The sequence below is a fragment of the Fukomys damarensis genome, unplaced genomic scaffold, assembly GCF_012274545.1.
Source record: "Fukomys damarensis isolate Sample0158 unplaced genomic scaffold, DMR_v1.0_HiC HiC_scaffold_9, whole genome shotgun sequence".
Taxonomy (NCBI): domain Eukaryota; kingdom Metazoa; phylum Chordata; class Mammalia; order Rodentia; family Bathyergidae; genus Fukomys; species Fukomys damarensis.
This window is the reverse complement of record NW_022900921.1, coordinates 47,459,006-47,482,100: the sequence shown is the minus strand read 5'-3', so window position 1 is coordinate 47,482,100 and position 23,095 is coordinate 47,459,006.

Below are 23,095 nucleotides of genomic sequence, written 5' to 3'. Positions count from 1 at the left end.
TTGCCGCAGCAGGAAATCCCTTTGGAGTGCATGTCTTTGACCAGGGCTCTTTCTTTCTTCCTTCACAGGCCACATAGAGCTCCTCCTCTGTTCCCTGAGAGCTCCCATGGGACCAGCTCACACATCTGGGGTGAGCCCAGGATTGCTGCAGTGCCACTTAAAGAAAGTTTGTGGGCCCTACAGGAACTCAGGCCAGGCAGGGCTGCCATTCTCTGGCCCTCCAGGTCCGGACTGTTGATGTAGGACGGCTGAGCCCGTAAGCCCATGTTTCTCTTTCACTTTCATGGCACCAGGCAACAGCCGCATTGGTGTTTTTTGGAGAGGAAAAAAAGAGTATTATATGAAGTTCCCCCAAGAGGCAAGTGCACAAAGTACTAGCTGTAGATTTGGTCTTTATTTTAGAATTCCCTGCACAGAGCCTTATGCCTTAAAAATGTTCTAGTCCTGAAGGGCAGGGGATGAGGGAGCCTTGGGTTGGTTCCCCAGTGCCTGAGAACCCAGAGGGGATGAGGCGGTCGGGAGGGTGGTGCTGGGCCTTCCTGGTGCATCCTTGCTACCAGGCACTGAAGGAAATTAGGGAAGGCTGGCCCAGCACTGCCCCAGCTAGCAGAAGCCTCTTGGTTCTCTGCACCTGATGGCACAGACCCTTCTTGCTCTCAGGGAATCAAGACCTGAGTCAGGAATTAACCAATGAGATCTTCATCCAGGTCTTTCTTTTTTTAATTAAAAACATTTTATTATTATTATTATTTTTTTAGTTTTTTGAGACAGAGTTTCATTATGTAGTTCAGGCTCTCATTGAGCTCATAATCCAGCCCAGGCTGGCCTCAAACTCGTTGCGCTCCTCCTGCCCCAGCCTTCCAAATGCTGGAATTACAGGGGTGTGCCACCACGCCTAGCTTATCACCCAGCTCCTTCTGAAAATGTTTGTCATTTTCATAGGTGGCCAGGCCTACAATGTAGGCTGGCTGTGATTGAAGTGCTACATTACTGCACAGGCCCTGGGCAGCTGTCCTCTTCCCTCTCCTCCCTCTGTCTGTGTGGTTGGGGTGGAGGGGAGGTTATTCATCAGCTTTCAGTAGCTGGCTCAGTCTCTGGGTTTGGGGAGGTGAGAAAAAAATGAGCTCTCCCAAGCAGCTCTTTCCTCTGTCCCAAGCATAATGACTGAAAGGAAATCTTTCCTAACGATGATGATGATGATGACAAAGGCAACAATAGCATTTTGCTGAGGATGCGCTGTGCACCAGACATTGAGACAGCACCTTAGATGTGTTGTCTGATACAGCCTCTCAGAGCTGCCCAAATGTAGTTTGCATCCAGCTTCTGCCCTTTGAGATGTGGAGGGTAAAGTCACCTCTCCAGGTACCATGACAGTGGCAGTAGGTTTTGGACTTGGGTCTTGTCTTTTAAAGACATTTTGCCTCTCAGTATTGGGGATTGAGCCCAATCCCACGTTCACAGTAAGTTATATCCCAATCTTTAAAAGCTTTTTTTTTTTTTAAATTTTGAGAGAAGATGTTGATAAGCAGCCTAGAGTGGGCTCCAACTTGGCATTGTTCTGCCTCAGCCTTCCGGAGTGCTGGGATGACAGGTATGCACCACTGTGCCTGGCTGACACTGTGCTTTTAACGGAAATGCTTTACTGTTTTCCACATTCTGGGGTTGCTGCTGCTTTCTGTCCTTCTCAGATTCCCCCAGGCTTGTTCCTTCTGAGCGACCTTTGGCTGAGCTTGCAAAGCGGCTGTGTGATGCTGGGCAAGTGTGGCCCCCACCTCTCCTCCACATGTGTTCCAACAGGGGTGGCAGAGGCTCCAGGGGCCTCTTTACCACCATCACCATGGCTTTTGCCACTAGTGTTATCCTTCATGTCACCCTGATGTTGCTGTGGGCCTCTCTTGGGAAGGGTCTCAGCATGAGTGTATCCATATAGGAGCACGTCTGTGGGTCTATGAGTGCCCCAGAAAGAAAATGAAACATTGAAGGGAAGCAGTGTCCCCAGGGTAGCAGGTGGGGATGCAGGACTTCGGGGCTTGTCCAGGAACCAAGTGGGTGGCAGGTACGGGGCTTTCCTTTGGGCCTGGAAGTGGCTTTGGGCTGTGGAGAAGCAGGGGGTCTCTGTGTAGCAGCAGCAGGGACATGAAGTTTGAAAAACTTCAGTAATAATTTCATTTTCAATGAAATCTTCATTTCTGCCACTGGCCCCCAGAGGGCAAATGTTATTTATAAAGGTCAAAGTGAAAAGGTTACTTGGCTTTTGGAAAAACGACTCTTTTGCTTAATTAATTCATTAATTAATATTCTGTCTCATCCAAGAAAGAATTTGAGGCAGTTAGTAAAAATACATGGTAGCAAAATGAGAACCAAGATATGTTATGTAAAGGGACAAATTCACAATAATGGATGTCAGCATATTGTATACCTAAAATGTACCGATGAAATTAATGAATTAAAAAATTAAGAGTCTTTAGGAGTAAACTAAAGCAACAAAAATGAATGTGGTTAAAGTTACGCACGTGAATACATGTATTAGTAAGTTCTATAGGCTTAGGGAGTTAGACTGTTGCATAAAAAAAGAAAAGAAAAAAAGTAAAAAAGAAAGCTTTACAATAAGCTATCAATCTTGTAGTTATTTAAATAAGGAAAAAAGACACTGTTCAAGGTGAGCTATCAATTACATGTTACTTGAAAATATTTCCTGAACAGCTCTGATATATTTAACCTCAAAGAAAAATGTTCAGAGGGAAATTTACTAGGACATCTTTTGTATTCACAATAAAAAAGCTAATCTCATGTCTATTACAATTTTATATTAGAGAAAGGGCATTATGATATTCTTTGACAATCTTTAATACTAGCAATTGGCATTTTACTTCTTACACTTACTCCCCGTAAGATAATTTGACAGTTTCCAAATATAGATCACATTCACTTCTTCCTAGTAAATCCAAGGAAATCAATAAATGATCCATGTTTTATGTCCTCTTCTCCTTTTTGTTTAGGTAGCCAAGAGATGGATACCATGAAGGGCTCGGGGAAGTTCCCTGCACTCAGGGGTCTATAAATTCATGCATCTTCTACCACAATTAGCTTGGTGACTTGCTGGCCTCATGCACAATTTTGGTTTCAGTTTTCTCATTTGTTAAATCACGATGTGGGGTTTGGTTGATCTTTGAGTTTTCTTCTACCCATAAAATTCTACGTTTTGAATTTTCTGTCATTTAGAGAATCCATTAATGTGAGCATGATTTTTTATATCTAGTTATTTTCAATTGATAGGGAACTTGACTGTAAAAAAGAATATAGCAATTCTGTTATGCAGTGCAAATCAATAAAATGAAAATGTATCCATTGACAACATTTGTATTTTCACCTATTACAGAGCTGTGCCCTCTCTTTGAATACAATACACTTTTATGCCCCATTAAAGCATGCTTGACATAGCTTTCAACTACTTGCAAATGCTGAGAAGTTGAAAAACATAACATTTACAAAAGATACATCTGGTGCATATTTATATGACTTGGAATAAGGAATCATTTAAATACTGCTGAGCCATCTCCATATTAGGAGAAAAGATATTCCATGTCCATATGTGAAATCGGTAGTAAAATACATGTAGGTTTAAATTTCTCTTGCACATTTTCTTTTCTTTTGACACATGTTCGAAATATGGAAATATTGATTAGGGATTAAATCATCCCTATGAGTTGTTAGAATTGCTTCTCCCCAGAATTTTATAGATTATATCATGAGAGGAGTGCATATTCTGGAGATGATAAGTTTTGAAAGAGACTAAAAGTGATACTTTATGTACACACAAGCTGCTTATCCAGGCCCAGAACTTCTTCACGTGGGGGTCACAGACCTGGTAAGCACCAGAGAGAGTTTCGGGAGCCTTAAGGAACCCCAAGTTGATACGCAACTAGAGATGTGTATCTATGAATGAGCTACTCTTTCCTGAAAAAAAGCTGAATTCACGTCAGTATCTCAGAGGGTCATGATTCTGGTGCAGTGGAGGCAATTGATCTCATAAGAAGTACTGGCTTATCCAAGGGGTTTTATTTGGAGGGGAGAAGACACCCTTTTCTGCAGAGTTCATTTGTAAAACAAAAAAGTAGCATTGATCGTCTTAGATGTCCTTCCAGTGGGCACATCCTGGACTTGTGTGTCTGAAGTCCGACATTTACCCCCATCTCTATGTCCTTGCGCTGCCAGTGCTCTCTGTGTTTATTCTGTGAGCCTGCACTTCTACTTTGCTGCCGGGGTGGTCTGGGATAGAGAAGAGACAAGGCTTTGCTCAACAGCATGAAGACCCTGCTGGTGCACACCTCAGGACTGGGTAGCTTTTCTATAAGGCCAGGTGGCGCCGCATATGAAAGAGGATGTCTCCCCTCCAGCTCATACACCTCAATTAATGTTATGGGCTATACTTTAAGCTGAGAGAGGCGAGAAAAATCAAGGTTCTCAACTACTGAGAGGGAAAAAAGAGACAGCTATGCAAATTAAGGTTTTTGTGTCTCCTTGTCAATTTCTTATCTGTTGTCAGTTTTAATGATTTTGAAATCAGAAGAATGCTGAAGCTCTGTTTTCCCATCAGTTCTGAGCCTAAGGAATTTGGAGCCGGGGTTCTGAGCCAGGAAACGGTCCTGTTTTGAATTCAGAGGCTCTGCTGCTAAGCACAGATGCCAGGCTTATGATAAATTCCAAAAGGTTCGGCTTGATGTTTCATCCCCAGAGGTTGGAAAGGATTCTTCAAAAGGGGCATGTGAAGAGTGAAAAGTGGCCAGGGAGCTTCAGCTGTCCCACAGAGAGCTGCTGCCCCAGCAGCTATGGAGATGTGGCCAGCTGGGGGACATCTGCCTTCATCAGGCACACCATTATACTGGGCACTGCTGGCCTCAGGCTAGGAGATAAGGGGGTGGTGTAGCACCAACATAGGGAAGGCTTTCAAAGTTTCTCACCTTATAGTTACTGTGGTGCCATCTACACCCAGATAACTGATTGTACAAAAATTCTTGAGAGGCAATGTTTTGAGAGATTCTCCTGGATGTCTCTGAGCCCTTGCAATTGATTGTGTTGGAGTGCTAGCCACGCATGTGGACGAACTTCACAGACCAGACACCAGGCTCAGACCAGAGGCGATCTCCCAACTGTGCCTTTCTTTCCTTCTCTCTGCCCTCCAAATACTGTACCTACTCCTCCTGTAAATCTATCAAAACTCAGTATAATAACAATAGAATAAGGGATGATTTTTTTTTCTATTTTTCAGGGAGGATGGTTTGAAAGTATCTTATAGAGCCAAAATGTCTACAGTTATGAGCTCTGTTTGAAATCAGACTCCAACCCCACACATTATAGTACACACTGATGGCCCTCAGCACCTAAGCACCTTGGGACTTATTTATTACCAATTCATACTTTTCATGTTCAACAGAACTTCCCATGACCAATTGAAGTATCTAAAGGAGAGAAGGAGGGCCGGGGATTTAGCTCAGTGGTTCCGGTGCCTGCCTCACGAGCACAAGGGCCTGAGTTCGATCCCCAGTACATTTAAGAGAGAGAGAGATAGAGAGAGAGAGAGAGAAAGAGAGAGAGAGAGAGAGAGAGAGAGAGAGAGAGAGAGAGAGAGAGAGAGAGAGAGAGAGAGAGAGAGAGAGAGAGAGAGAGAGAGAGAGAGAGAGAGAAAGAGGGAGGGAGAGAGAGAGAGAAGGAGAGACAGAGACAGAAACAGAGAGAATTAAGGGCTGGGTGGGGCACTTGCTGAGTATGCACGACGCTCTAGGTTTGATCCCTGTACCCCCTTCCCTCCCAAATCACAGGACAAATTTCAGTGAAGAAGAAAACAGACTAAAGAGATGATTTACATTTTCTCCCTAAAAGACCATAGTCTTAATGCTGTAAAGCAGCGATGGCAAACCTTTTAGAGCTTTCAGTGATAACAACAGGCGGTGGCACGGCGCATGTGTCATAGGTTAGCCACTACTGCTTTAAAGCATTGTTGAAACCAGAAACATGTGCTACACCAAGCTTCTGAGAAAATTCAGGCACTGACCGTCCTCTAGCATTATTTCCCTCTTCCGAGTGCTGTGTCTTTGGGTGGAGGAGTATTAGATCGCTCTTTTTGGTGCTGTTTTGTCTCTGCTGGTAAAGCTCTGAAATGACTTGTCTGTGGCGGTTGCCAGGTCTTATCCCTTTGTTTCTCCTGAGCCCACAACAAGGAGCTTCCTTCCTTCTGAGCAGAGCAGGACAGGACAGCTCACCCGTAGCCTGTCAGCCACACCTCGGTTCTCTGCCTAGGTGTCCTTTCGTGGGAACTCTTGGAGGAGCTGGTCACTGGTAGAGGTGTCCAAGGGACAGCAGGAGCTGGTCCAGGCTTAGCCTGAACCCCTCCAGCCAACAATGTACCACTTCTTCACATGAGCACCACAGGGACTCTGGTGTTATAAGGGCTATGGGAGAAGAAACACAATGAAGTGTGCTAAGAGCTCCTTGGAGAAGACTGCTCTGTAGGCCAATTGCACAGTTATTTTCCTGGGGACTCAGGGCTGGCCTGCAGTGGGGGACCCTGGCACTCCAGGAAATAGATTCCTTGCAGAGTCAGAGCCAAATCTCAGGCACACTCTTGCCATGAACCTTATTCTGACTTTTCCAGCCCATCGCTGAGTTGTTGGTGTTCTCCACTGTACTTGAGGGCTGTTTTGATTTGGAAATGCTGTTTGCTTACAGTGCGATTTCTGGGTTGGATATTAGGATTGCTGTTCACAAGCAGGTGATGGAACCCCACCTCAGGGCGGGCATTTGTGTGGAGAGCAGAGAACTCCACTCAGATTTCTACTCGGGGCTCTGCCCAGAGAATATTTTATGTCTCATGCACTTTTATGAGTATTTCATTAATTATTTATGTGAATTCCAGAGCTAAGTTTTGCTAAGTAAATATGAAACAGCTCCTCTACAAGGAAAAAAAAAAAACCCACAAATTTTGTACCACCTTGCCCCTCTCCCATGAAAATCCTGAGACCGAACTGTAGACTCTTCTGTAGGTGCTATTGAGAAAATAGGAAGTTGGCATTATAAAAATGGCCCAGGACAGTTTTAGCATTTTTATATTTGAAGCCAGAAAATGCTACCATTTTAAATGTAGGAAACTTTCCTTTTTTTTAAAAGCTAGTTTTAAGAATACTATACAAGTTCTGAAATTTTCTCTTTTCATCATATTATCAGCCAGCAAGAGTTTGATGATTGAAGGAATTATTAATGGAGATCAGGAAATGTTCTTTCTAAAGGTATAATTCTCTGCAAGCAAAGGCCTAGGCTATTATTCCCCCACCTTTGGGGGATTTATGGGTCAGTCAGTACAATAGTGAATGTTCCTGTTAGAGATCCAGGTCTTAAGAAAAGTTATTTTGCCAATAATCTGCTATGAGGAAGCAGTGCAAATTAATTAATATTGAGGAAAGCACATTATGAGTCTATATGCTTAAATGGCTGGCCCATTTGGACTGCAATGAGTGATATGCTCGGCTATAAATTCCAGTTACACTGGTGAACCAGTTAACTCTGTAAACGAGTTAAGCAGGGCTAAATTTTAAAAAACGAATTGGATAGTTCAACTACATAGATCAAAATCAAAGGATGCTATAAAAAATATGGATAGAGCCCCTGATGCCATTTCAAAGCCATGAAATAGATTGAAAACATCTTTTGTAATGATTTGAGAGAATGCGTAACTTTTGAGGTAAATAAAATAGAAAAGCAAACGGAGAGGCCGACTTCAATAAAAACCTAGAGGTTTACAACAAAAAATATTTTTTTAAAAGAAATTTCTGAGTGTTTGGAATAATAAAACCTTGCTGTTTCTCTTGTTTTGGTTTTGGCTTTCTAAGTATTTGCCAGGATCTTTAACCTGAGTCTGGCAACCTGGCCCTAGTGATAGCTGTTCCAATATGTTTTCTAAGCAGTCAGTGCTTACTTTGTGCAGAAACAATTCTGGCTATTTCATACCCTTCAGTTTAATTTTTTTGCCTTTGTCTCCTTGGATTTTCTTTCTTTGCCCAATTTTTTTTTTACCTTTTTTATAAAATAAACCTCCTATTCCTCTACTTTTTCTTCTCTGGTTCCCTTCTTTGCAGGAAACTTGCTGGGACGTCTTTGCCCCACTACCCAAATTCCCCCTCTTAAGCATCTGTGGTTTACCATCTACCCAGGGTACTCTTATCTCTCTTCAATCTCTCTATGAATATAGAACTTTCTGTTCCTCCATAGCAATTTATTTTGGAAAGTGTAAATTATTGGAAAATCCAAACCAATACATTTTGATGGGTAATGAATTTTTCATACAATTTTCATTAACTTTCCAACTGGATTTGCTGCAAGATCTCTTTTCCATAATTTCTCAGTCTTGCCCTCTCTTCCATTGAGTACAGGTGGTCATTTCTGTCTCACTTCCTTCTCGCTAAGGTGGACTTTGGTCACATCGGAAAAACTCTGGGTTGAAATTTCTGCCTGGCCGACTGAGCCTGGGCAGTTCATCCCCTCTTCTTGGTGGCTCCAGATGGCAGCACATCTGTCCCTCTTTCCTAAGACAGATTTGGCAGTAGCAGGAGGATGGTTGCTATATCTGAGGACAGACAGACAAGGCTCTGGTCAGCGTTGTCCCCTTACCAATGTCTGTGCCACATTGGGGAAAGCAGTGAGCTCTCTGCCTCCCTGTGCAAACTTGGACGTAACAACAGCTTCTTGTAGGGACTTCTGGGGACTTTGTGCTGGGAACATTTGTAGTAAGTGTGAATTCCCTCTTGTTATCTAGGTAGAGGCTTTGGGGAATGTAAAGAAGTACAAGTTAGACTCAGAAGACACGGTAGATGCGAGAGGAGCCAAGAAGCAACAGTAACAAGGCTGTTCGTAGTGTTTCAAAATGCTGTCCTATGGTTCACTTAATTCACTTTGACGGAGACCCTGAGGATCTTGTGAGGACCTAGTGCCTCCCTGTGGGGAATGGGGACACTATTTTGGCCACTGCTGTCCTGTGATTCCTTGGGGAGGAAACTGATACCCAGGAAGAAACCACACGGATATGGTGAAGGCAATGACCGGTCCGAGATCATCCTGAGGGTGGAAAATTGGAGCCATTCAGCCTTGTAGAAAAGAGGAGTTTTATGTTTCATTCCCAAGTTCAGAGAAAAGAAAACCTTTCCTTTTCTTCCCTCTGTGTTGTTTTTGGCAAGGCTCTGTAAGACTACAACTCACATATACGGCATGCTGGGCCAGGCTTTCAAAGGGCTTCTGTGCTTCCCATGTGTTAGATTTTTCAAGTCCAGCTACAGCTCCGGATAGTGGTGGGTTTTAGGGGTGGGGAGGGGGTGGCACAGATGGGCTTTTCACATTTGCTGCCCCACTTTGCTTGTGGAAATGTACTAACTTTATAAGAGATTGGGTTTTTGTAAAAGCAGAGTGCCTTAAGGAGCTTTTTACTTTGACAGAGCATCTCCAGCCAGCCGGCTCTGAAGTCCCATGATGGGACCCATGCCTATTTTTCCTTGTGGAGCCATGGAATGGAACTTTATTGTTGGAAATCAAGCTCAGCCGAAAGAGATCTCGTGCTGACTGCAGGGTCAGTGTAGACAGAAGTGGCTTTCAATCACTTGCAGGCTATAGTGTAGTTTTTAGCTGGAAAAAAATTAGGTGTCTCAGAATTGGTGATTTGGTAATAGAAAGCTTTCAGGGTTTGGTTTATGCTGGAAGAGATACAGTTTCCTTCTTTATAATGTGACCACACATGACCTGAGAACTCCCCAGTATCGGCCATACGTTTCTGTTAGGAGACAGCAGGTTGTGCTGTGGTAGAAGATAAGCCCGGAAACCAGTGGCTTCAGACAATGAGTTTATTTCTCCTTGTCATGGCATATCTTTGTGGCTCAGAAGGCGGGTGCCTGTCATGGACATTTGGGGTCCCTCTTGCACTAGCCTGCATTTCTGCTGTGGCAAGGGGAAGGGAACATGGTGAATCTGGCCCTGGCTGGTCAAGCTTCTGACCAGAAGTGCCACCTCTTGCTTTTGCTACCATTTCCTGGGTCAAGAAAAGTAACCAAGCAGTTGGGGACATTCAGCCCTGCCCTAAACATAGAGGAAAGAGAAAGAAACGTTCAGGAACCATTGTGGGACTATTTCTGCTGACCATTAAATGTAAGTAGCCAGGGGAAGAGAGCTCTCTTTGATCAGGGGATTAGTGGTGCCACTGTGGGTTTCTGTGCCCCATTTTTGAGTGGTGACAGTGCTGCCACAGCTCATAGTAGTCCCTGTGAACCAGATCTTCTGCATCATCCTTGGAATCTTCTGACACAGCAACTTCAAGGACAATTGATTTTTTGAAACGCTTCTCATGACAATGGCTATGATGAAAATAAAGGTGAAGAATAAAAACCCACTCATGGAGAGAAATAAATTACTTAAGCATTGCTTTAATTTTGCCTTTTCTTTTCATTCTTTTAAAAGTGTCTTTCAAATCTTACTCAAAGAACATCATTGTGATCACATTAGTCAGCATTTGATGGATAAGGATGAAAACTCCAAGAGAAGATGAGTACAGTAGATGTCTCAAATTTCCAACAGAATTTAAAGCCTTCAGCTCATCTTTTGGGATTTGAATGTAATCACTATCTCACCACCTCCATCACTGCTACTACTACATTATCACCATCATGTCCACCATCAGCCCCTCTACACACCACCATTACCCCTACCTCCATCACCACCACCTCTGTCACCACTCTCCTACCACCTGTCACCCAAGTGGCTTAGCATGTTTCTCATCTAACCACCATGGGGGTCATAAAATTAGGGCAGATTTCTAACTGTTAAGTTTTTTTTTTGTACCAGGGATTTAACTCTGGTCCTTGCGCTTGCCAGGCAGGCAGTGGAACCACTGAGCTAAATCCCCAGCCCCTTCTAGCTGTTAAGTTTGACTTTCTCTACATTTGTGTAACCCAGGAATAAAAAAGTTCTATGGGAGATGATTGATAGCTCAGAGCTGTCTGGGGGACTGGGATTGGATTAAACTTGTCTTTTCTTTTTCCCTCTTTTAGGAATCTCCTTTTGCTCAGTGGTTTTGCCACCTGCCTCACAGCACAGTTCTAAGTTCAATCCCCAGTACCCCCAACAAATCTTTCAGTATTCTTCTTGTGGCAACTTCTTTAAACATGGAAAAGCAATCTGAAGCTCAGGAATGATACCCGTCACCAGCAGGCCTTTTTCTTCCTTTTTAAATTTTTGAGATGGGTTTCACTATGTTGTCCAGGCTGACATTGAATTAGGCTAATGTGATCTTTTTGTTTCAGCCTTCTGGGTGGCTGGGACTATAGAAGTACATCACTGGACCAAGCTTCTAAAACTTTTCCTATACAGGCTACTCAGATACTTTTCTGTAAGAGCATGGCCAGTATTTCTAGAGGCCGGGCATCTTTCTGGCAAACTCTGGTCAGTAGCCTACAAGGAAGATAGAAGGCCCAGTCCAAAGTCAGGTGATCATGGAACCAGAACTCCTAGGCAAATTACCTCCATGTGTTCCCCTACCTGCTCCTGGACAGTGCTTGGATGGGCCATGGAGCTTTAGAGAAGGGTCTCACTCCCATGAAGGTGCTGGTGAGTGTGTGGGAGCCCAGATCAGCCTCTGCAGTTGAAGTGAGCATTTGCCGGGCCCACAGCATCTGTGTCTAAACTTGCTTGCTGGCTTGGGGAACCATGTACAGTAGAGAAGTTCTGGCCCAAGGCAAAAGCCTAGGGCTTTACCCTTCCCCCTTCAAATATTAATAAAATAAGGATGTTATTAAATTACCAATCCTGGCTCCAATTGAGTGTTTGCCAAGAACCCCATGCTTCCACCTCACATAATACATTTTATTTTTCTTTTGGGGATTTGTTTTCTGAATCAGTTTACTTCTTCGTGGTCCAATAATCACTAAATGGAATTCTCTCCATCTTTCATCCTTCATCATTAGGGTAAAAAAAATACAGTATCACTTTCTGGAAAGAAATAAATATCTTGAAATGAAAGACAATATTTAGCGACCAAAAGAAGAGAAATCCCTCAAGAGTACTACTTTTCTGATGACTCAGAACTGGAAGTGATTAAGGGCTCAGTGCATTACAACAACAGGCACCCCCATCCGTCCGTCCCTCTGCTTCAGAAGAAAATCAAACATCATTTTGGAGGCAAGTTGGGAACTGCTTTAGAAACCTGTTAAGTGAGCCATAGATAAATGCCTTGGCATGGCTTGAGGAAATGCATGGAGGAAATGAGCAATATTTATTTTATTGAACTAGCAGTCCCTGCTGGAGATCAGAGTAGCAATGGATCCCATAACTGTGTGATAGATACTATTTAGCAGTTTAGTTTCTATTTTCTTAGTTCCTGACTGTCAACTTCAACTTGAGTAGAAGTTTAAATTGTAATTTAGTAAATGTTTAAAAAGTGTTCCTTAATTATAAAACAAAGTTGTCTCATATTTTATTTTCAGTTAAAAAGTGTACTTAGTTTGATTACTTGAATTGGTGGGTATTATTTTTATGCACTCAGTATTTGAAATTCCTGTTAATCATGGGGCTGCCTAAAGATCTGGTACATTGTGGAGTTGTGATTGCCAAGTGATATGTTTTGGTGGTGCTAGTTGGTGACTTTCCTTGTGTCACTTTATCATACATTTTTGTTAGAAAACACCTTTAAAGGTACTGTCGGAAATCAGGGCTAGATAGACATTTCCATTTTAGGTTGCTGCCTCTAAGCTACCTGAATCAGAGCATGTTTAAGAGTGGTTGTGTTCAGTTTAACCCTCAGTGTCTTCTTCATGGATGGACAAGCTGTAGTGCACATTTAATTCTTATTGTGGATTTATAAAGGCAGGGTGATTTGGAAGGGAACACATTATACCCAGAGAGCTATGTTCTGCTCAGGAGCGAGATAGTGGTATGACAGGTGTTAGATTTTATGTGTGCATGCATGTATTTACTTATTTATTTCTTGTGGTGTTAGGTACACAGTCTACCGTTGAGCTTCTTCCTTGGTGTCAGTTGTTACATTTTTAACAAGTGCTTACTAAATACTTTTCTCTACCACAGCCTAAGGAATTTTATGTGCATTATTTAGCACAGAGACAGCAGCCTTATTTTGTAGTAATTAGGGCCATTATTTTATAGATGAAGAAATCTACAACTATAAGGGGAGGCTTAGTTTTCCCATGAGCTTTTCTTTGGCCATGGAGAACCAGGGTGCTTCTTAGGTGCCAGGTGGGCCTTCTGACAAATGGGTGGGCTTCTCTTACAACGGGCAATTGCCCCTGTGTGTGAGTGTACGTGTGTGAGAGCACACATGCATGCACATGCACACACATGTGTATTTTACTTTGCAGTACTGGAAATTAACTAGGGTCTCATGCGAGCTAGGCAGCTGCCCTACCCCTGAGCTCTACCCTGATCCAGCCTAGATATTTCATTGCTTTAAAGCTCATGAGAGCAAGGTGCTAAGTGCAAACATGGGGTGGTTCCTGTCCTCTTCCACATCATAGAAATGCTTCTACAGTAGGGAAAATATGGTGTCCACACACAGCGCAGTACGACGCCATCATAAAGAAAGATAAGCTTGAATTGTTTGTAGGGAAACAGAAGCACCTTGAGACCATCACATTAAGTGAAATAAATCAGACACACAAGCTTAAACATTGCATAACTTCTTTAGATGAGAAACTCAAGATATCAGTAAAGAATAAAATAACAGATAGATGATAGGAGACAAGGAAGCTAGAGCTTTTAGTAGTTGTCCTGGGAAGGGGATCTAGAGATGGAGGGAGAGGAAGGAGAGGAAAAGAAGATGAAAAAGAATGAAGATGTGCTATGTGCTGGTATCCACTTCCCCTGATGAATGTAATCATGACGTGCTGCAAACATGTACAAAAAAGGAAAAGAAATAAGAAAGGAAGAAAGGAACATGCATTTTCAAGCAAGCTTTCCATGGAAAACACTCAATTCAATTCCCAGCATGCTTTCATAAAGAGGCTCTTCCATGAGATTACAAAAACTGGGAACTTAGCCCATAATTATTAATATTTTAAAAAAATTCTTCTGGCTTCTTTTGGGGCCATATCGGTTTCAAAGATTGCCGTCAGGGTGGGAGCAAATGAAGTTGAAATGGCCTGAATGTTCACCATGGCCACAGAGCGGAAACTTTTCCTCGGAGTTGAAAGCTGGTGGAATATTCATGGAAATGTAATCCGAGCATGGGGTACCAAGTCAGTGTCAAAACTGTGTTCCAAACCATATTTGCTGTTTGTGAAGCGGCTCCCTGGGGAGCAGCTAAGGGAGGGGAGAGGGTGGAGGACTTGGGTTTCCTGGAGTCTTGACCCAGGTCTGCAGGTCAGGCTTCCTTCTTTCTTCTGGGGATTCTTCCTAAGGTTTTGCGTGTTGGTGGTTCAGCCCTTCTGGCTCTGCAAGGACCATCGCTGGATCAGACCTGGAAGCTAGTTCTTCCTCTCGGTTTATTTTTTTGAGACAGGTTCTCACTAAGTAGTTCAGGCTACATTGAACACACTCTGCATCCCATGCTGGCCTTGAACTTGTGATGATCGTCCTGTCTCAGCCTCCTGAGTACTGGGATCACAGTTGTGTGCCACCCCACCAGGGCCTGGCTCTCACTCTTGCCCTGTGCTATGAATGAGAAACAGAAACCGCTGAGAACTCACTGTGCGGAGCTGTGCCATGTACACAAGTGATGCCCTTCACTTTTTCCTTCAAAGTCTTCTGATTGAGATTTTGATTAAAGAAAAAAGAACGTGGAGGTGGAGATTCTAATGGGCATCATACAAAGATGCTGAAATTACAACCTAAAATGAAACAAAGGATTCAAAACACAGATGACCTAAATTTCCTTCCCAGAATGAACAAATCTCTCTCCTTTCCCCTCAGGAACTCTCCTCATCTGTAGTTAATCTTAGAATTAACATTTACCAAATTACTGTCCCAGCGCCTTCCATGAGGAAGGTGCCTAGTGGTTCTATTGATCAGAACTCTGCCCTAATGAAGTCTCCCGCCTGTGGTCCCTGCTCTGAAACCCGGCCAGGTCTCCAAGTGGACACTGGTCGCAAGTGGCCTTCTTTAAAAGCATCAGGCAAGGTTTACATGGTTGGGGACAAAGCCACTCCATGCAGATGCATTGAATTAATTTGGAATATGACAGCGGCCCCCAGGGGTAACCAGAGGGGATCCTCGAGGCTGGCGACAAGCACCGCGCTTCTCGGGGTGGGCTCCTGGGGGCGCTGGTGGGACCCGGGAAGCTCCAGCCCCGCCCAGGTGAGGGAGAGCTCATCCCGGTGGCAGACCCCAGGGTGGCTGCCTTAGGTTTTGTGGAGCTGTCCCGCTGATCCTCATCTAACAGCTGTTTTCTGGAGCCTTGGGATTCACAGTCTCCATCTCCACCCGTCACGGCAGGTCCTGTCCACCTCTGCCCTAGCCCTGCCTCGGAAGGGGTGTTGTTTCCTGCGCTGGCTGGTTGTTCCCCTAGGCTGGGTGCCTGGATGAATCATGCTTGATAGAGTCCCTGCTGAAACCGGCAGACCTGATGAGCTTTGATCAACAGCACCATCTCCTGCCACAGGACAGGGCTGTCTTCTTGTGCTTAGAGGTGGATAGGCTCTGGCTACGTTCCCGAGGCTGGCTGTGTTCCAGGCTTGAGTGGTTCTCCCGCCTCAGCCTCCCAAGAGGCTGGTGTTATTGGTGCGCGCCATGGGGCATAAGTGGGTTGAGGAATGGTACTCAGCGTGGGTTTGGGCATCCTGTGCGGGAGAATGCACAGAGACACCTCTGTGGCAGGTTGTGACTTGAGGGGTTCCCTGGAAATAGATAAGGTCAGGACAGCAAGGACTGGCTGCTCAATTTAGAAAGAGAAGTCTGCAGAGACAGACGGGAAGCCAGAGACTGGGGCAGAGGTAGGCTTCCTCTCAGATACCTGAGGCCACTGAGTGACAGGAGAAAAACAACAGTGCTGCTTTGCCAAAGATCATCTGAGGGCTGTGGGGGTGACTGGGCAGGTGCTTGTCATAATTCTCTCCCTAGTCTGCCCAAGCAGTAGGTGTGTTCAAGAGCCCCGTGACCAAGAGATTGGGGTAGGGAGGTGTAAAACAAATCAAGATGGCTTATGTACATTGAGCCAGATGTGGTGGCACGTGCCTGTGATCCCAGCAATCAGGAGGCTGAGGCAGGAGGATCACTGTGAGTTCAAGGCCAGTTGGGCCTCATAGTGAGTTCAAGTTCAGCCTGAACTTCACAGCAAGACTTTGTCTCAAAATGAAAAAAAAAATGTTACGTGCGTGTACTTAATCTTCACAATGAATGTGACCATTATGTACTGCAACACGTACTCATAAAAATAACATTTTAATAAAAGCATGCATATCTTTTGAAAAGCAAGAGCAGAAAGGTGGGCTGGTGTATTGTTCAGTGGTGTGGCATGTGCTTAGCATGCACAAGGCTCTGAGTTTCAGACACATTACAAAAAAAAAAAACCAAACACACGCACAAACAAACAGCACCTCCCTGCCAAAACTATAATAAAAGAAACCCAGAAAAGAAACCTGAGGTAACTGGGTACAGGTGTGGCCTCATGGCTGGAGTGCACCTGTGCTTTCAAGTAAGAGCCACACCTACACAGTGTGCTCAGGACTGGGAGAAAGAGAACATGCACCACGGTGGCTGTTTATATCCAGTGCTAAGGCGTGGGGCACGGACGGAGACCAGCCACCCCAGCTGCCCTGTGTGTGTGTCCAGAAAGTGGTAATTAGGAAAACACTCATCTTTGGTTTCATTCACCTTTTATTTTTTTATTTTATTTTATTTATTTTTTTTTGGTTTTTTGAGACAGGGTCTCACTATGTAGTTGAGAGTGACCTGGAACTCACTATGTAGCCCAGGCTGGTCTCGAACTCACAGCGATCCTCCTCCTGCCTCAGCTTCCCGAGTGCTGGGATTACAAGTGTGCACCACCACACTCGGCTCATTCACCTTTTAAACATTGTTTTCTTATTGCACCAAGTAGTGTTTTTCTAATTGAGAAATCTTCCCAGGGTGGGACTTTGCTTAATAAGTGAGCTGTCACCCAGCTACAGGAGTGGTAGCACCAGATGTCCCTCTCCTAACTCAGTCCAGCCACCACTGCAGTGAGGGAACCAAGCATCTAACTGGAGTTTGCTGCTGTTTTGTACCAGGTGAGCTGTGTTTTAGGGTGAGACTCTTCTTGTAGTAGCAGGGACTCCAGGCGCCGGCCTCCTGAAACGGCCAAGCCCTTCACTCCTGCCACAGTACCGGGGTCCTCCCATAAGTGACTGCTGTCCTCACATGGGGCCCACCAGGCTGTGCGTGGAGATGAGCATGGAGAGGCTGTCAGGGATGAGGAAGGAAGAGCCTGTTGCAATGGACATGCACAAGTGCAAGTGTCTGGTCTTGGTCTCGGGTTCGATTCCATTGGAAGTGCCAAAGTGAGTGAGCAGGTTACGAGTGCCCAGACATCTGACCCAAGGAGGTGCTGCTGAAAGCTCAGCCCAGCTAGTGACAAAAGATTTGCTGAACGAGGGCCAAATAAATGCAGTGACGGGTTCTGTGCTCAGAAACATTGCATTTTGTTTTATTTATTCTTAAAATTTGGGCTTGACTTCTGTACCATGAAAAGTCCCTGGTAACTAGATTTATTTTTGCTGGCACAGGCGAGAATCTGGAGTCTGAGGGCCTGAAGTTGGAGGAAAGGCCGTGCAACACCTGTGTGGGTGCCAAGAAGGCTGCCACCAGGAGATGCATTGTGCAGCATCAGCCTCAGCCTCACCCAAGCCAGGCCAGGCAGGGCCACCCGGGGCTCCAACTGTGGAGAGGAAGAATTGGGCTCCAGAAGAGAAGGACTCTGCCTGGGGTCTGGCCAGCTCACTGAGCCTGGGACAGATGGTCATAGTGGCCATGCTGGGAACTGCTGGGCACCTCCCTGTGACCTTTGAGGGCCTGGCTATAAAAGTCTGCAGAACAGGAAGGAATTTGTGGCTGGCTGTGAATACACAGTGACACTTCCGGGAATCTGGCCCCTAGGATGTACACAAAGAGGACCACAGCAGATCCACATCATCATGCCTCTGAAAGCCAAGATTGGTCCTGCCTCAGGGCTGGGACCTCTGTCATCCTAGACCCGAGATATGATCACAAGGACTTCCCCTTATCTCCCAAGAGTCATGGGGTGGGTCCTGACCTTGGGGACACACTTGTGACGTGCACACTTGCAGGGGTAGACCTCAGCAACCTAGGAGTCTATCTTTTCAGGTAGGATCCTGTGGCAACCTTTTGGGGCAGACCGATTCATTTGCAACCCAATTGCCAGGATGCAGAGTATGGTGTCTGCCCAGTGACAATGAACTGGGACACAGCCTGGACATCCCAGTCCTTTAGATGAATAGCAGCTGCCACAAGATGTGACCTGGGCATTTGAGATCACACTCCAGAGACAACACCAGCTTTAGGCTCGGTAGATCCAGGTTCCAGACTTTGCTTCTCCTGCCCTGCAATTTCAGTGACCCAAATGCCCATTGCAGGGTCTTCAAAGTGGTGTAATACTGTCTACCTCCTCATATATAGGTGAGGATTAAAAGGAATGAAAATATCTAGTGCACAAGAGACACTCAGGAAATATATGTTTCTAAACCCCTTTACCTTTAATTATTGGCAAATTCCTCCCAAAGGGAAGACCTTTCAGTGTGGAATCCTGTAGGTCTATTATTGATGGGAGAGACATCCGGGGTGTTATGAAATTCCTTTGTTTGCTTTGCTAAACTGACTTTGCACTTTCAAAGGGAGAAAAGGAAACTCTGCACCTTGAAGAAGAGCTGTTTCAACATCTGTACTGGACACCAATCTCAAAGAATATTCTTATTAACATATTTTCTTACAAATACAGCTCATCAAATATTTATAAGTAGTAGCAGGAGAAGCCAGTCCATTGGTCAGCAGGCCTGGGGACAGTTCCCATGTGCACTGTGGGATGGCGTAGGCAGGGGAGATCCTTTAATTTTGTGACATGGTTTGGGGCTCCAGTGTGAGCGGCTCTTGGCATGATTTCTCCTGGCTCTGGGTCTGTTCTGGAACCTTTCAGGACTCCCACATGGATGGTCCTTGCAGGCAACTCCCTTTGAAGTCCACGGGATCCCTTTGAATGGAAAACGCACACAACGGGGTGTTGATGCAAATAAGAATCAGGTCTGAGTATCAGGAAAGGAAGGTGCTTCTCACCCCAAATATTAGCTCTTTAGTGCAGAAACTATGGTTTGATCGTTAAATAAAAGAGCCCTACCTCCTCCTCCAAAAAAACCCCACAATCCACCACCAAAGCTTCACCAGGCACTGCACTCAGGAGATGATAAACCTGCTAATTACTGGAGAGTTTTAATTAAGCCACAAGATATAGACATACAGGGCCCTGTTTGTGCTTTAAACATATCAATAGAATAAACATTCTCAATTCCAGGACAACTTGCTAAATGAAAAGAAAAATAATAAACATTACTCTCTTTTGAAATATCACTCATCAAGTGTGATAATTTAGAAAAATATCTCTATTAGAGATAGAGATTTTTTTCTTTTGGTTAAAAATGTAATCGCCGGTAGAGTACAGAGCTGCGATTTGTAGACAGGTTAAGTAAATTAAATCACTCACTGTCTTTTTTTTTTTCCAATGGCTTTAAAAGTTAAAGGTAATTTGCAAGGAAAATGCTCAGTTTGAATTGGTTTGTAATATCTGTTAATGATCTTTAAAAAAATCCACTTATTCACAATTCTGTCCCTGAGGGAATTCCAGTGTGCTATCAGAAAAAATTTCTAAAGTCTGAAATGTCATTAGCTAGTGATTTCTTTGAAGTAAAAAGCCCCGAAAAAAATAAATTACAGAAGGTATACAAGTGCACAGGACAATCACTTTGATGAGTAATATCTGTATTTTTCTTAATGTTTCATACCTAAAAATGCAACAATTGAAATCCAAGCTGCTAAATTATAGAGCTATCTTTTGAATTACCTCAGTGAAGGCATGCCTTCTGTTTATTTCACACATATATTGAGTTCTTCCCTATATTTATAGATTGTTGATGTAAAAACAGTAGTGTTAGGAACAATTTTGATTATATTCATTGTATTTACCTTTTGGAAACACAAGGTGTTGCCTAAATACAGGCTACAGCTGTAGCCATGGGTGAAACAATGGCCCGGCTCAGAACGGCATCCCAGAGCTGGGTGCCAGGGCGGAGGTGCAAACGCCAGACCCAGGCAGCAAGGAAAGGGGCTTGGTGTTAGATAACAAGAGCTGAGAAATGCGACACCAAAGGGAAAATTTTCTTCCTGACCCCAGCTGGCCATCAGCTTTTGCTTGGAAGCAGAGGAGTCTTTGTAACACAATCCTGGCCAGAGTAACTGCAGACTGCTGCTTTGGCTGCCATAAATAGCGTTTTCTCTCGCTGTCTCTCTCTCTCTCTCTCTCTCTCTCTGGAGGGAGGAGTTGGATTTTACTAACCACTGGCTACAGGTTAATTATACATTTTGTAAGAAAGCATTTTCTTGTAGCCAGGCTAAATTTGTTACCTTTTAAATCCATTTCGTGTAATAAGACTGGAAATACTTGAGCTTCCAGCAGCTTCTCTATTACTGCCATTATTTTCTACATTGGGCTGTTGGTGCTCTGTCTGTCTACCCATTTTTTCTCCTCAGGAATTGCTTACTTTGTAGCTCAGCTGTAGAGAGTTGCACTTCCTCTCTCTCTCTCTCTCTCCCTCTCTCTCTCTCTCTCTCTCTCTCTCTCTCTCTCTCTCTTTCTCATGGGGCACTGCTCTCCTCCACCTAGCCCAGCTGGCCTAAAATTGTGGGCTTTCTTCTTTCCGCTTTGTGCTCTGTAACTGATGTTGGGGAGTGCCCAGCAGACAGATCAGAACAAACTTGGTTATCAGTACTGACTGATTCACTTTCACAAAGATGTTCTGCTGGGGCTTGGGGAACTTAGTCTGAGTGTGTCCCCCAGGGGATCCTGGGCTAGAAGTTTAGTCTTCAGTGTTGGGAGATAGCAGGACCTTTAAGAGGTAATCATGTCCAGGTTGCTGAGGGCCGTGTTCTCAGAAGAGATTCGTGGGAGCCTGTTGGCTCTTTTGAGAATTGCTAGAAAGATCAAGCCCAGCTCCTCCCCTTGCTCTAGCTGCCTGTCTTGTCTCTCTGTGTCATTTCCCACTTTGGCATGATGGTCACCACTGTGTCTCTTTCACCAGAGTGTAACCAATGGCAGCCTGTGCGCTCAAAGCTGCACAGCTGTGAGCTCAGTACATCTCTTTTCCTTTTAACATACCCAGCCGCAGGTGTTTTGTGGTAGTCATGGAAAACGAACTAACACACAGTTTGTAAAATTTTCTGTTTTAACTCCTCTAGTTATTTAGTCAAAGAAAATGGAAACCAATATCTGAAACATTTTCATTGGAGCTTCACTGGGATTACACCTCTAAAAGGTGTGAGGAGCAGAAGCAAGTGACTAAAAGCTTTGATTTGGAGCAATACAGCCTAGACCACTCCACCTCCAGCACAGGACAGTGCACACGGCCAATGTTCCCATTGCCTCATGACAGATTTCCACCTTCCTGCCCAAAGATAGCCACTGTCCTGACTTTTGACACCATAGATTGGTTTTGCTTTTTAAAAAAAGCTTCATATAAATGGAATCATTCAGTAATTATTCTTTAAATGGAAAAAAATCATTATTTTTTATTGCAGTAAGAGCACTAACATGGATAGGTATTCTTTTGTGTTTGGCTTTATTCTCAACATTGCATTGATGAACCATACCTGTGCTGTTGGGTGTAATTATCGTATATTTCCTCAGTTTTTGGCATTATATCCATCATATACCACTTGTACCATGGAGCATCCATTGTACCCTTGATAAACATTTTGAGCCTTGGCTATTTCGGAGAATGTGGCTGTTAGCTATATGCTCTCTTGTGCAGATCTTGTGTGTGGGGGTGCGGCTGTTTTGTCTATTTATAAACTAAAAGGGAAATTGCTAACTGTGGTAGATTAACCAATAGTCAACTTGGAATGCCCAGTGGAACTGAATCAGCATGGTTGTGGGCCTGGAAGATCCACCTGAGGATTGTTGCCAAAAATGACATAAAAGGAGAATGGGAGGGGAAGGTGGCATGCTCTTGGTCTTCTTGGAGAAGCTTGCTGTGGCTGGCTTTCCTGTTCTTGTTGGAGGAGAAGCTCTGGTTTTCACCCAAGCATCGCTTCCCAGCTCCAGTGCAGAGACCTATGAACTCAGCTGTTCTCATCATCAGAGGGGTGCAGGTCCTTGTTGTCCTTGGAAATGGCTGCTGTTCTCCTCCGGGGAGCTCTAGTCCTTGCCTCAAGTGTCTTTCTCTGGCTCCAGGGCAGATCAGTCAGCCTTTGGCACATATCCTTCACCGTGCTGGCACCAACTTTCTAGCTTCCACTACTGGCCTTTGGGCCTTCCCAGGGCTCATCCTTGATAGGGACTTGCATAATTCATTGCCATGGGCTCTAGGCCTTTGGCTGGACTCATTCTGGATATTGCCATGGTATCCCAGGCCCTCAACTGATTCTTTGGGTCTCTAGCACACAGATAGATCTCTTGTACTCCTCTGCATTTGATGTTTTGGGTAAATATTATAAAATTATCATATAAACTATGTGTCCTGTATTATATCTATTCCCTTTTAAATTCTGACTACAACACTAACTGTAGAGCATGACCATACTCAACTTTAATAGATGATGCCAAATAGTTTCCCAAAGGGATTGTCATGCACACACTCAGTAATGATTCAGAGTTGCAGCCACTCTACAACCTTGTTAATACTTGGAGTTCTTAGCTGCTGATTCTGACCATTCTGGTGATATATAGAACAATGTCTTTATGGTTTTAATTTCATTTCCTGGATTGTTAATAAATTAAGCATCTTTTTAAGATACATTGGCAATTTGGATATTCTCCTTTATGAGTACTTTCCTTCAAGTCTCTTGCTCTTTTGATATTGGA